Below are 11,242 nucleotides of genomic sequence, written 5' to 3'. Positions count from 1 at the left end.
TAGCATATATGTGACCAAATAGCCCTTAAGGTCCTGTAGTCCTTCCTCAGGTGCATGCCGTAGGTAATAGCCCACAGAGGTACAAATGTGGAAATTCCTGATATGATTTCCCCAAAGGGGCCTGTGATTACAGACCCATTTTCCAGGACCTTCTCCCTATGTGCTCCTTAGATAAAACCCCCAAAAGTTTACCAAAACCCCACTCTTTTTTGTTGAATTGACCTATTAAGCTTTATCCTGGGAAGCCCAAAGCACTATACCCAATAAAGGCATATACCCAGGTCCTGCCACAATCTCTGCCTGCACCCTCCCCTGAATGCCCCACGTGACTGCTTGAGGCATGCCATGTAATTCCTCTAGGACTTGTAACAAATGCCTCTATTTCAATTCCCTGTGGTCTGTTGTTAAATCATCTGACACCTCAGTGCCCTATTTAACAAATGTTGATACAGTAGTCACAGCAACAAAGTTTAAGAGTTTTAAAATATAGTATGAAATATTAATTTATGATACACATCCAGGCTAGGAGTATTTAGCTTTCCTAAGAATTACACAACATATATAAAGACATATGTTCACACGAAGACCTATACTCAAATATTCAAGGTAGCTTTGTTTATAATAGACCAAACCTGGAAGCATTCCAAATGTCCATCAAGGCATAAATGGAACATATGCTTTCAGTACAAAAATATGTGGCTAACTGTGCATACTCCCTTGATATGCCATACCAAAAATAGAAAATTTAATGAATGAATCTGAGAGGCACAAAATTCAATACTGTAAAAAGTCTGTCAGCAGTGTGCTTTGCAATAACATGGCACTCATCAGTCCAAATACAACAGCCTGAGGCTCACCATTTTATCTCAAACAAAATACCCATGGACATTTCTAATGTGTACACCAAATAATGGCAATGACTAATATAAAAATGCTATAAATTATTATCAGAAAGGGTTTAAGTGAAGACAGTGATGCTGATGGTTAAAAACATAGGAAAAGACAATGACTTGATATATGTGTGAAGACTTGACCATCATGGTTCTGATCATACAAACTGACCCCTTTCCCTGTTAATTCTCAAGTATTCTTATTCAATACCAGTGTCCATAAACATAACAAGACATCATAGAAAGACCAAAAAAGTGTTTTGAATTTCATCAAGGGATAATAAACAAGTTTATTCTTTTAAACTCTATTATTTGTTCTCTCTTCAGAAATACCCATATAAATTTCACTTATATAAAAGTTACTATATATCACACATTTTCTGACTCTACTTATTTTACTACTGATATTTTCTCTCTCTCTCTCTCTCTCTCTCTCTCTCTCTCTCTCTCTCTCTCACACACACACACACACACACACACACACACACACACTCTAGTAATTACTGGGGAAGTACTATGGCAGATGAAAGAAGGAAATTCAAGTAAAGTGAATTATTCTTATTTTTTTGAGCTATTTAAATTGCCTGTCCACCAGAGTAATGATAAACTAGTTCATCTAACATCAGTCTATTAAATAATTTCTCCACAAAGACAAATTTGCCTGGCACAACCCAGTATGATTCTCAAATGAGGGAAAAAAAAACTTATTCAGAAGTATCTGGTAGAACAAAAATAAATTCAAAGACAAAGAAACACTGAACAGACCATCCAACCTCAGAGAGAAGGCAGATGTAAGAGATCAGCCAAAGGATAACCAATGGACAGGAACACTGGGTCAGTGAGGGTCTTGTCCTGAGGGGTGGGAGTGGCCAGGGAGGGGTTGACTAAGAGGGAGAGAGGAGACATATGTAATACTTTAAACAATAAAAAAAAAAAAAGAAAAAGAAAAAAGTAGTAGTTGGTAGTATAAACAAAGTCAGGGAGCACTCACAGTCAGTCCCTCTGCCCTAACAGTCACGGTGATTAATGAAGGAGGTAACTAACACCACTGTACAACAGATGGTATGAAGCATAGCAACTTTCTGCAATGCATGTTGTGGCTGCTAACCTGAATAAGGCATGAGAATGGATGCAACTTATCGGGTCTAGTAATAATTAATGTCGTTTTTAAACATTCGTTTAAAATCTTGCTTGGCGTTGACTTGTATTGACATAACCTTCAAACACGTGGTATCTACAGAACGTGTGAAGTGCAATTAACAAGTTTTGCTTGAAAAAGTTTGTGTTTGGTTTGGTTTTTGTTGCAAAACTAGGGCTAAGAAGATGGCGGATGAAGAGCATATTCGGCACTGCATGCTTTACGAGTTCCAATTAGGAAGAAAAGCAAGTGAGGCTGCAAAAAACATCTGTAGTGCTCTTGGTCAAGATGCAGTTAGCGCCAGAAAATGCCAGCGTTGGTTTGAGAAATTTCGCGAGGGAAATTTTTCGTTAGATGACAAGAGTGGTAGAGGCCGTGTGTCCAATTTTGATCAAGAAGCTCTTCAAGCTCTTTTGGTGCAAAATCCTCAAATTACCCAACAAGAGCTTGTGACAACTTTAAATTGTTCACAAAAAACAATTTCCAATCAATTGCATGCACTTGGCAAAGTCCAAAAGTTTGGAAAATGGGTTCCTCATGAGTTGACCGACAACAACCGTAATCAAAGAGTCACAATTTGCAGTTCGCTCCTCTCTCGTCAAAACCGTCTGCCGTTTTTAGAGCAAATTGTTACCAGAGATGAAGAATGGGTGCTGTATGTTAATTTGAAAAGGTGGCCTCAATGGTTGGACAAAAATGAGGCTCCGCAGCCCACGCCAAAACCTGACTTGCATGCGAAAAAAGTGATGTTGTGTGTTTGGTGGAATTTTAAAGGAATTCTTCATTATGAACTTTTACCATCTAACAAAACCATTACAAGTGCAGTGTATAGTGCCCAATTGGAAAGGTTAGCCCCAGCTTTAAGAGAAAAAGATCCCGCGCTGATTAATCCGAAGGGCGTAATTCTTCACCACGATAACGCACAACCGCATACTGCAAGAATCACTGCTGAAAAACTGCGCCAGTTGGAATGGGAAGTTCTCCCTCAACCTGCATATTCTCCTGATATTGCCCCTTCCGATTACCATTTGTTTCGTTCTTTGCAAAACTTTCTTCTTGGAAAAAAATTTAATAATGAAGAATGCCTCAAAAATGCATTGACCGAATTTTTTGCATCAAAATCACAAGAATTTTACAACAGAGGGATTAAAATGCTTCCTGAGCGTTGGGCACAAGTAGTAGAAAACAACGGCAACTATACTGTTGATTAAATTTTGTTGTATTGTTTAAATAAATTTGATTTAAAAAAGAATTAGAAAACGACATTATTACTAGACCTAATACAACAAATGAGACAGTGATGGTAAAAATCTAGATGTTAAAGAATAACACAATAAGCATAGATGACTTGCCCCTAGATACTGGCTAAGATTTTAAATTCCAGGAGCTTAGAAAACCCAGCCAAAGGTTGTATTCTTTCTTCAAAGTCTGTAACAGGATCGTGCAACTGCTCCAAACACAGCATGCACCACATGACCAATGCGTCTGGCACCACACCATTATGTGAAATGCTACAACTTTGACACACCAGCCAAGAAAAATATGAAATTAAATGAGATGTATAAAAACAATCTTGTGTCAGCATGAGAACAGATTTTTTGGGGGAAAAAATTAGACTCTTGCTTTATAACCTGCTTAGGCCAAAAAAGAATCTAACCACTGGTCCAATTGTGATCACAATTTCAAAGACAGCCTATTCATAAAGTACTTAATTGTTGCCTCCTTTCTCCTGCAATTTCCTGCTCTTATTTGCCCAGAGTTATAGACATTATATTGTAAGGATGATCTTATACTTTCGGGAATATGAGGAAAAGGAGAAAAGATCTTAAAGGCATTTTTATCTATTATTTAAAAATATCTTCTTAATTCAAATAAAGATTGAAATAAATGCAACTATTGCTTGAATACCTATTACTAGTTATGTGTTAGATTTTTTTTTTTTTTGGACATAGTTGTGCAGTTATACATATGAGTGCCCAACCAAGGTGCAAGGGGAGAAGGGATCTAAAATCTTACTCCAGGACAAAGGGCCTCCTCCTTCTAATTTGCCTGTTCATGGGTGGTGCCTATTTGCAATTTGTCTGCTGGGGGATGAGGGATGATTTTACTAAGTCACACAGACATAGTGGCATGCAAGCTGGGATCCTAAATATGAAGATAAACTATTCAAAATTTTAAAAACTTTACAAGTATAGGAAATCAAAATAGGAACTAAAAGCTGTAAGTAACATTTTTTAGAAGGCTCAGAAGGCTGACCCTTCAAGAAAGGGCAGGATTAGCTCTTTGAAGAGAAGGTTGTAGGCATCATGGGACTGCAGTTAAATGAAACCATAGTCAGCATATCTTCAAGAATCACATCATTCATTTAAATTTGCATGAAATTTGAGCTGTGCTCAATAACTGAGAAAATACATTTCTACTCATGTACTTTTATCAGTACAAGAAATATTTTTTTTAAATATCCCCAAAGAGTAAGAATTATTTGCCTCACAGAAAATATATTTCTGCTCAGAATTTTGCCTCAAGTTATTATAGTATGATTCAGTGTTTTATATTAAAAGTATTGTCAAAAAATATGGGTTGATTGGTTGTTTTTTTAAAATGTCCTTATTCCGCTGAATAGTCACATGTAAGTATTCTACAAAAATAAAGTAAGTAAGGTAATCACAGAGTATTGAGGAAAAGATAAAAGATGTATGCCATGAAGATATGCAATACACTGATATGAATGATTCTTAATGGGAAGAAATCATGGAGAAAATTCCTATTTTTTTCCTTCTATACATCTATACATAGCTGCATTAGTTTAGAATAACTTTTACATAACAAATCTCAAAACAATGACAGAAGACTTCCATGTTTTTCTCTCATTTAATTATCAACGCTATGATTATCCCACCATTTAAGTTCACCCATGTAAAAGAAACCTTACTGATTTTCTTCCATGCCTTTAATCCCTTAGTTATCAAAATCACTCCCTTTCTTTTCAATGTCTTCATTTTCTGCTTGCCCTTCATTCCATTTTCTCCCTCCCTAATGTCCAATGCTCTAAGCCACTTCCTAACAACCAACATTGTTCAAATCCACCCTAGTACAATCTATGTCTTTTACACTCAAATATGTTTATAAATGAGGTCAACTATTTTTGTGCAAACTGTATTCCTTTATTATAAACCTACATACCAAAAGTCCCAAAGTGTAGCCAAAGGGGAACAGATGAAAAGGGAGCAACCAGGATGGAAAGGACAATAAAAATGAAGCCTGTGACAAATAGAAGGGCTCCCCCAAGGTCATGCAGATGTTGTTTCTCTGCTTAGAATACCACTCCTTCATATCACCACCCACTTGGGTTTCCCAACCATCATTCTCTCATTTGTTGTCTTCCGCTCTGCAAAGACTGACCAGATTTCTTACTACTTTTGGGGCCCCCATAATCCATTTAACTAACTGTTAAGGCACTTACCATGATTCCTTGAAGGTGGGCTGAGGGGGGGGAAGAATCATATCCATTGTATTGCCCCATGTGCCTTGAAAACATGGAAGAAATGAAAAGGAGGGAGGGAGAGGAGAGAAAAGAGAGAGGAAAGGAAGAATAACAAAGGAAGGATAATGAATATAATGTTTAATTCCAAATAAGAGAAGTCATTAAAAATATAATAGGTTTATTAAGACATTTTAAATAATGTCATGTAGGAAAGAATATTCTTATTCTTCATTGTTGAAAGAGCAGAAGAGGACCAATGGTAAGAAGATTCAGAGAGGCAGTTTTTTGTGTGTGTTTTTAAAATTTATCTTTATGGTTGAAAGCATTATAGGATGTCCCCTTTTTTCTTCCATTGATGCCCTCTACCCTGCACCTGCCCCCAAGGACTTCACCTCATTATTGTGTGTCCGGAGCAAAAGAGGGGAGGCAAAGACAGTTTTTGATTCACACAATAAGAAAGAATTTTATAAAATTAGAGTTGTCTGAAATAGGATCAAGTACTCTGAACTTGGTCTCTGAAAATCTTAATATAAAGCTCAGAAAATTATTTTAAAGAGATTATTTGTGTGCAATTCACACAGTGGATAATAGTTGGACCAGAATAATAATGACAATACTAGAACTTTCAAGCTTGGGATATATTCACTTGTAGATTTTCAACATTTTCAGGAGAGGCAAAATGTCACTTATGCTATTTTTCTCTCTCCTCTAATCAGCCCTGCTCAGAGGGTAGTATTTTCAACAAATATTTATTTTACAAATATGCACTGGTCTTCTGGAAGAACAAAAACATTTCATGAAATCCTTATGGTAAGTTATCACATTACACAGATTGACATCTGAAAATAGTTTTTTAAAGGACAAGGCAATGAGACATACCACAAGCAAATACTTTTTTGACTATTGTACATGAGAGAAAAAGAAATTCAAAATATATGAACCATATTTCTCAAAAAATTGCCTGAGATGTGTAAACAAAAGCTATGAGCAGACTACATAAAAATAATGGCAATTTCTAAATATAGTCATTACACATTCATATTATGTTTTTAGCTTGTTACATGTGGATATATCTAGATTGTTTTGTGTTGATGAAAAGTTGTACAACTTTTTTCCAATATTTGAAATTTGGCAAAGTTTTAAGTGACTTTTTCCACTATTTATTAAGCCCATATGAATTTCAAGGGTTATTTATGAGAATGGTTTGATTTTTTTTTTTTTTGGAAGGTTCCTAGTAATGGATTTGTTTATAAAAGCATGTAAATGCCTAGAAAATGTACTTGATTAAACAAATTTTTCAAATAAGTTTTTCCATCAGAAGGAACATTAATTCTGAATTTATCTTAAGGTCTGGGATTCTAATCCCTCTCTGGCCATGTTTCTTTAGCAGTTCAGCCATCTCCTAGTGCCCACTTCCTGCCAGGGACTTCATATGTGTACCAATGCAGATTGGCTGAGTTTGCTTCCTAAAAAAAATTTTTTGATTGAGAAAAGACTAATCAGGAATTGGACTGGGCTTGGTATAGCCCCATGTGAACTAGACAGCTGATGTCCCAGCTGGTCTTACTTAAGGCTAAATAGCCTAGATTTCAAGGAAAGAAACTGATGTTCAACTTCTCTGGGAACTAGGCACTACATTATTGATGCCACAGGACCAAACTAGGAGTCTTACCAAAAGAAAGTGATGATGAAAATCCAATTATTTTCTATGAGACCTTAAAACTGTGCTTTTCATTATAAAAGTGCCAAAGAGTTCAATATTCTTAGCATATTTTATTTAAAATAATCTGAGAACGTGAAGCTATGCACAACTGCTAATTTCCACAACTTTCTGAACATAAAGGAGACAGACTGACTTAATTGTAGTGTAGGAAAAAGGTTGTACATAATTTTATGGATAATGCAAAGGAATGTTGAGTAGCTTTACTGATTTTTTTTTATTGTTTAAAGTATTACAAATAGTAGTACATTTTTTTCCAATTGACCTCCCCCAGCCTTTCCTATCCCCCAACATATGCCCTCACTCCCCTCCCAGTATCTTGCATCCATTGGCTATACTTATATGCATGCATACAAGTCCTTCGGTTGATCTCTTACCTCCCCTATCTCAACCCTCCCAGCCTTCCTGAGACAGTGTGTTTGATGATTCTCTGCTTCTGTATCTATTTTTGTTCATCAGTTTATAATGTTTTTTGTTATCCATACATGAGTGAGATCATGTGGTATTTTTCTTTCACTGACTGGCTTATTTCATTTAGCATAATGCTCTCCAATTCTATCCATGCTGTTGCAAATGGTAAGAATTCCTTCTTTTTTATAGCAGTGTAGTATTCTATTGTATAGATGTACCATAGTTTTCTAATCCACTCATCTGCTGATGGACACTTACAAAATCTTAAGCAATTGTAAATTGTGCTGCTATGAACATAGGGGTGCATATATCCTTACTGATTGGTATTTCTGTCTCTGTTGAGTATATTTTAAAAAGGTATTTCTTTCACATGAAAACTGTGTTAAAGTGATTATTCAATTTTCAATAGAAACCATCTTTAATTTTTTTTTAATTTTTGGAATCTAGTGTAATCAAATAATATGCTCCAAAAATATGTTTTTACCACCTCTTCAAACCAATACTTTTAAACATGTTAGGGTATTTTATTCACTTGTGTGAATCTCGTCAGCATGGCTAGTTGTGAACCTGAGGAGGGGCAGTGAAGAATTAAAGAGAACAGATAAGAGACTATATCTGGGGCCAGGTGGGACAGTGATGCAGCCTGTAAGCCGAGTATTTCATTGTCAGATCCCACAAGGCAAAGCAAGGGCATGGTCAAGATGTTTACGATGTTGTCTAGAGCAGTGTTTCCCAACCTTCTCTCATGATGAGAATCACCTGGTGGAGTTGTTAAAACACAGATTCCTGAATCCCAACTAAGAAGTGCTAAACTAGAATTTTTGGGAACATATAGGTAAAATTGTATACTTAACTAATGCTCTAAGACAGATTTTATATACAGAGCACTAAGTTAGGTATGCAATTTTACCTATATGTTCTCAAAAATTCCTAGTTTAGCACTTCTTAGTTGGGATTCAGGAATCTGTGTTTTAACAACTCCACCAGGTGATTCTCATCATGAGAGAAGGTTGGGAAACACTGCTCTAGAGTTTCAAATCTACTTAATTACAAGCACCTGAGGACTCTATCAAGATTTGTTTCAACAGCACTTGCTGCACCTCCCAGCCTATATCACTCAGCCACCTGGGACCACAGGCACAGACTATAAAGTCAAGCTTACAACTATAGCCTTTGGCTATAATTGTGTGTAGAGGGCTTTGCCCTCCAAGTTGGAACCTTCACGTGGCTTTGCCACAAGAGGACCATGCCCCCTCATCAGTCCGAGGCTTGAACCTGTCCAAATGCTATAGCCACTCTCCACACTTGTTGAAGACATGGCAGCCCTGGTGCTCTAATCCAGTGTTTCCCAACCTTCTCTCAGGATGAGAATCACCTGGTGGAGTTGTTAAAACACAGATTCCTGAATCCCAACTAAGAAGTGCTAAACTAGAATTTTTGGGAACATATAGGTAAAATTGTATACTTAACTAGTGCTCTAAGACAGATTTTATATACAGAGCACTAAGTTAGGTATGCAATTTTACCTATATGTTCTCAAAAATTCTAGTTTAGCACTTCTTAGTTGGGATTCAGGAATCTGTGTTTTAACAACTCCACCAGGTGATTCTCATCATGAGAGAAGGTTGGGAAACACTGCGAGTCTAATCCCACCACCCACTGAATCAGCTGAACAATCCAATGGGAGCTGCTTTAAACAGCATAATTTGTAAAAGGAGCTATTTATTATGCATAGTATATAAACCATTTGATATGCAGAGGCTTAGTAGAATGAAATGACCAGGAAGTTGAAGATATTTTAAAAATCCAAGGATATTGATGATTTTAGTTATTGCAGTTCTAAGGATTGTTTTGTTTTGTTTTGTTTTTCTTAACCACGAAGTTACTAGCCCCCATATTTGTATTTTCCTTCCTCTTTCTTTAATTTTTTTTTCAGTTCAAAATTTTACAGGATTCTCCAGAAATCTTAACTTTTAAAATATGAATAATATTTTATAACAAGATCTGATACAAAGTCCATGGGATCACACCATTCTTTTCTCCTCAGGTAACGTATTACTCCTATCATGTATCAGAGCAAGACAGGAAAGCAAATAACCTTTACTACCTTCAAGTTACATACAACATAATGGTCAAAGATCTTGAAAGTTCACTGAACTTTTAGTCTATAAAATGTTTTAGCAGCATGACCATTCCTCTACTAGATTTATATCTACCCATCTGCTGAGAGCTAGGCTAATGACCAGAAATAAAATCCAGGAAACAGTGTGGAAGCCACTGCCACTATCACCTTCCTTTGACTAACCCTGGCATTCTAAGAGTAAGAAAGGTAGCCAAGGCAAGAGTTGAATCTTCACTTGATTTACTTCCCTCCCTCATAGCCTTCACATCTTCTTTGTGCATGATACACTGACTCTGCCCACTTTGCTCCTCCTTTCCTTATTCCCATTAGATGGAAAGTTTCTTGAATCTCCTCCAAGTTGCCCAGCACCATGCCTTGTACATAAGTGCTTAGTGAATGCTTCTTGAATTATAAAACTTGTGCTGATAAAAAAAAAAAAAAAGGAAACCGTAAAATATTATCAAAAGAGCAAAACAAAACTTTCAGAGGAATATTGATTTTAATAGTGAACCTATCTGAAAACAAGGTATTTCACACTTAATTTTCTATAATGTCATGTGCACAGTAAGCCCACTAAGTGTTAAATTTCTACTGGTCAGACAATATATAGGGGCATTAAGACAAATAGGGAAGAAAGAGAGTACTTTCAACACCTTAATTAGAAATTATTCCTCTGAAAATCCAAGAGATAGAATCTGATTTTATTTCACCACATGTGGCAGATGGAGGTAGGTGAGCAAAAGTTATTTCCTTTCTCCTGCTCTGCTGGTCATCTTTCTTCCTCCATGACAATCTGAAAATTCCAGCTATTCAATTTACTAGCATCACTTGCCAATAGGTGAGAAAGAAGGGGTTCCACAGAGAAGCTCTTGATGATAATATTCACTCTGATTAAAAAGAGCAAGACTCCTGAGGATGTTAGTGTTACCCAGCTTCCCCTTCCTCTCTGTCTTTCCATAGGTCCTGTCCTCAGCCTGTCGCAATCATCTTGAAATCATGAAAAAGATGCTTAGGATCAAAGGCAAAACAGAGCCCAGCAAAGAGTAAGGATTGAAGGAGCCTTGGACTCCCAATTCTGGACTCTTAAGTGAGACGATGTAAAGCCCCATTGTTTAAGTGACATTTACCTAATTATTCTGTATCATAGGTAAGGTTCTCTGCTAAACACTATATATATGTATCGGCTTATTTTATTCTGAAAATGCCATGTAGATGTCTGGGCCCTGTTTCTATGGGAGTCGAGGGGTACAGTTCCATCTCAATGTCATAGTAAACAGCAGGCTCAAGGTTCAAAACCATAATTGTCTGAGACAGAATAGTCTAAAATTTAACTATATTTTAACACTTATTAATTTGTTCAATTCTCATCGTTTGTCAATTTGAAATGGAAAGTACACACAAGCAATTATTTCAATGCAATTGAGCCTTACTGTACTTGAAAAAGATGGCATATGAGAGCAATATAAGGGAAACATCT

This window comes from Pipistrellus hanaki (genome assembly GCF_964339955.1).
Source record: "Pipistrellus hanaki genome assembly, chromosome: 7".
Taxonomy (NCBI): Eukaryota; Metazoa; Chordata; class Mammalia; order Chiroptera; family Vespertilionidae; genus Pipistrellus; species Pipistrellus hanaki.
Note: the sequence above shows the minus strand (reverse complement) of the source record.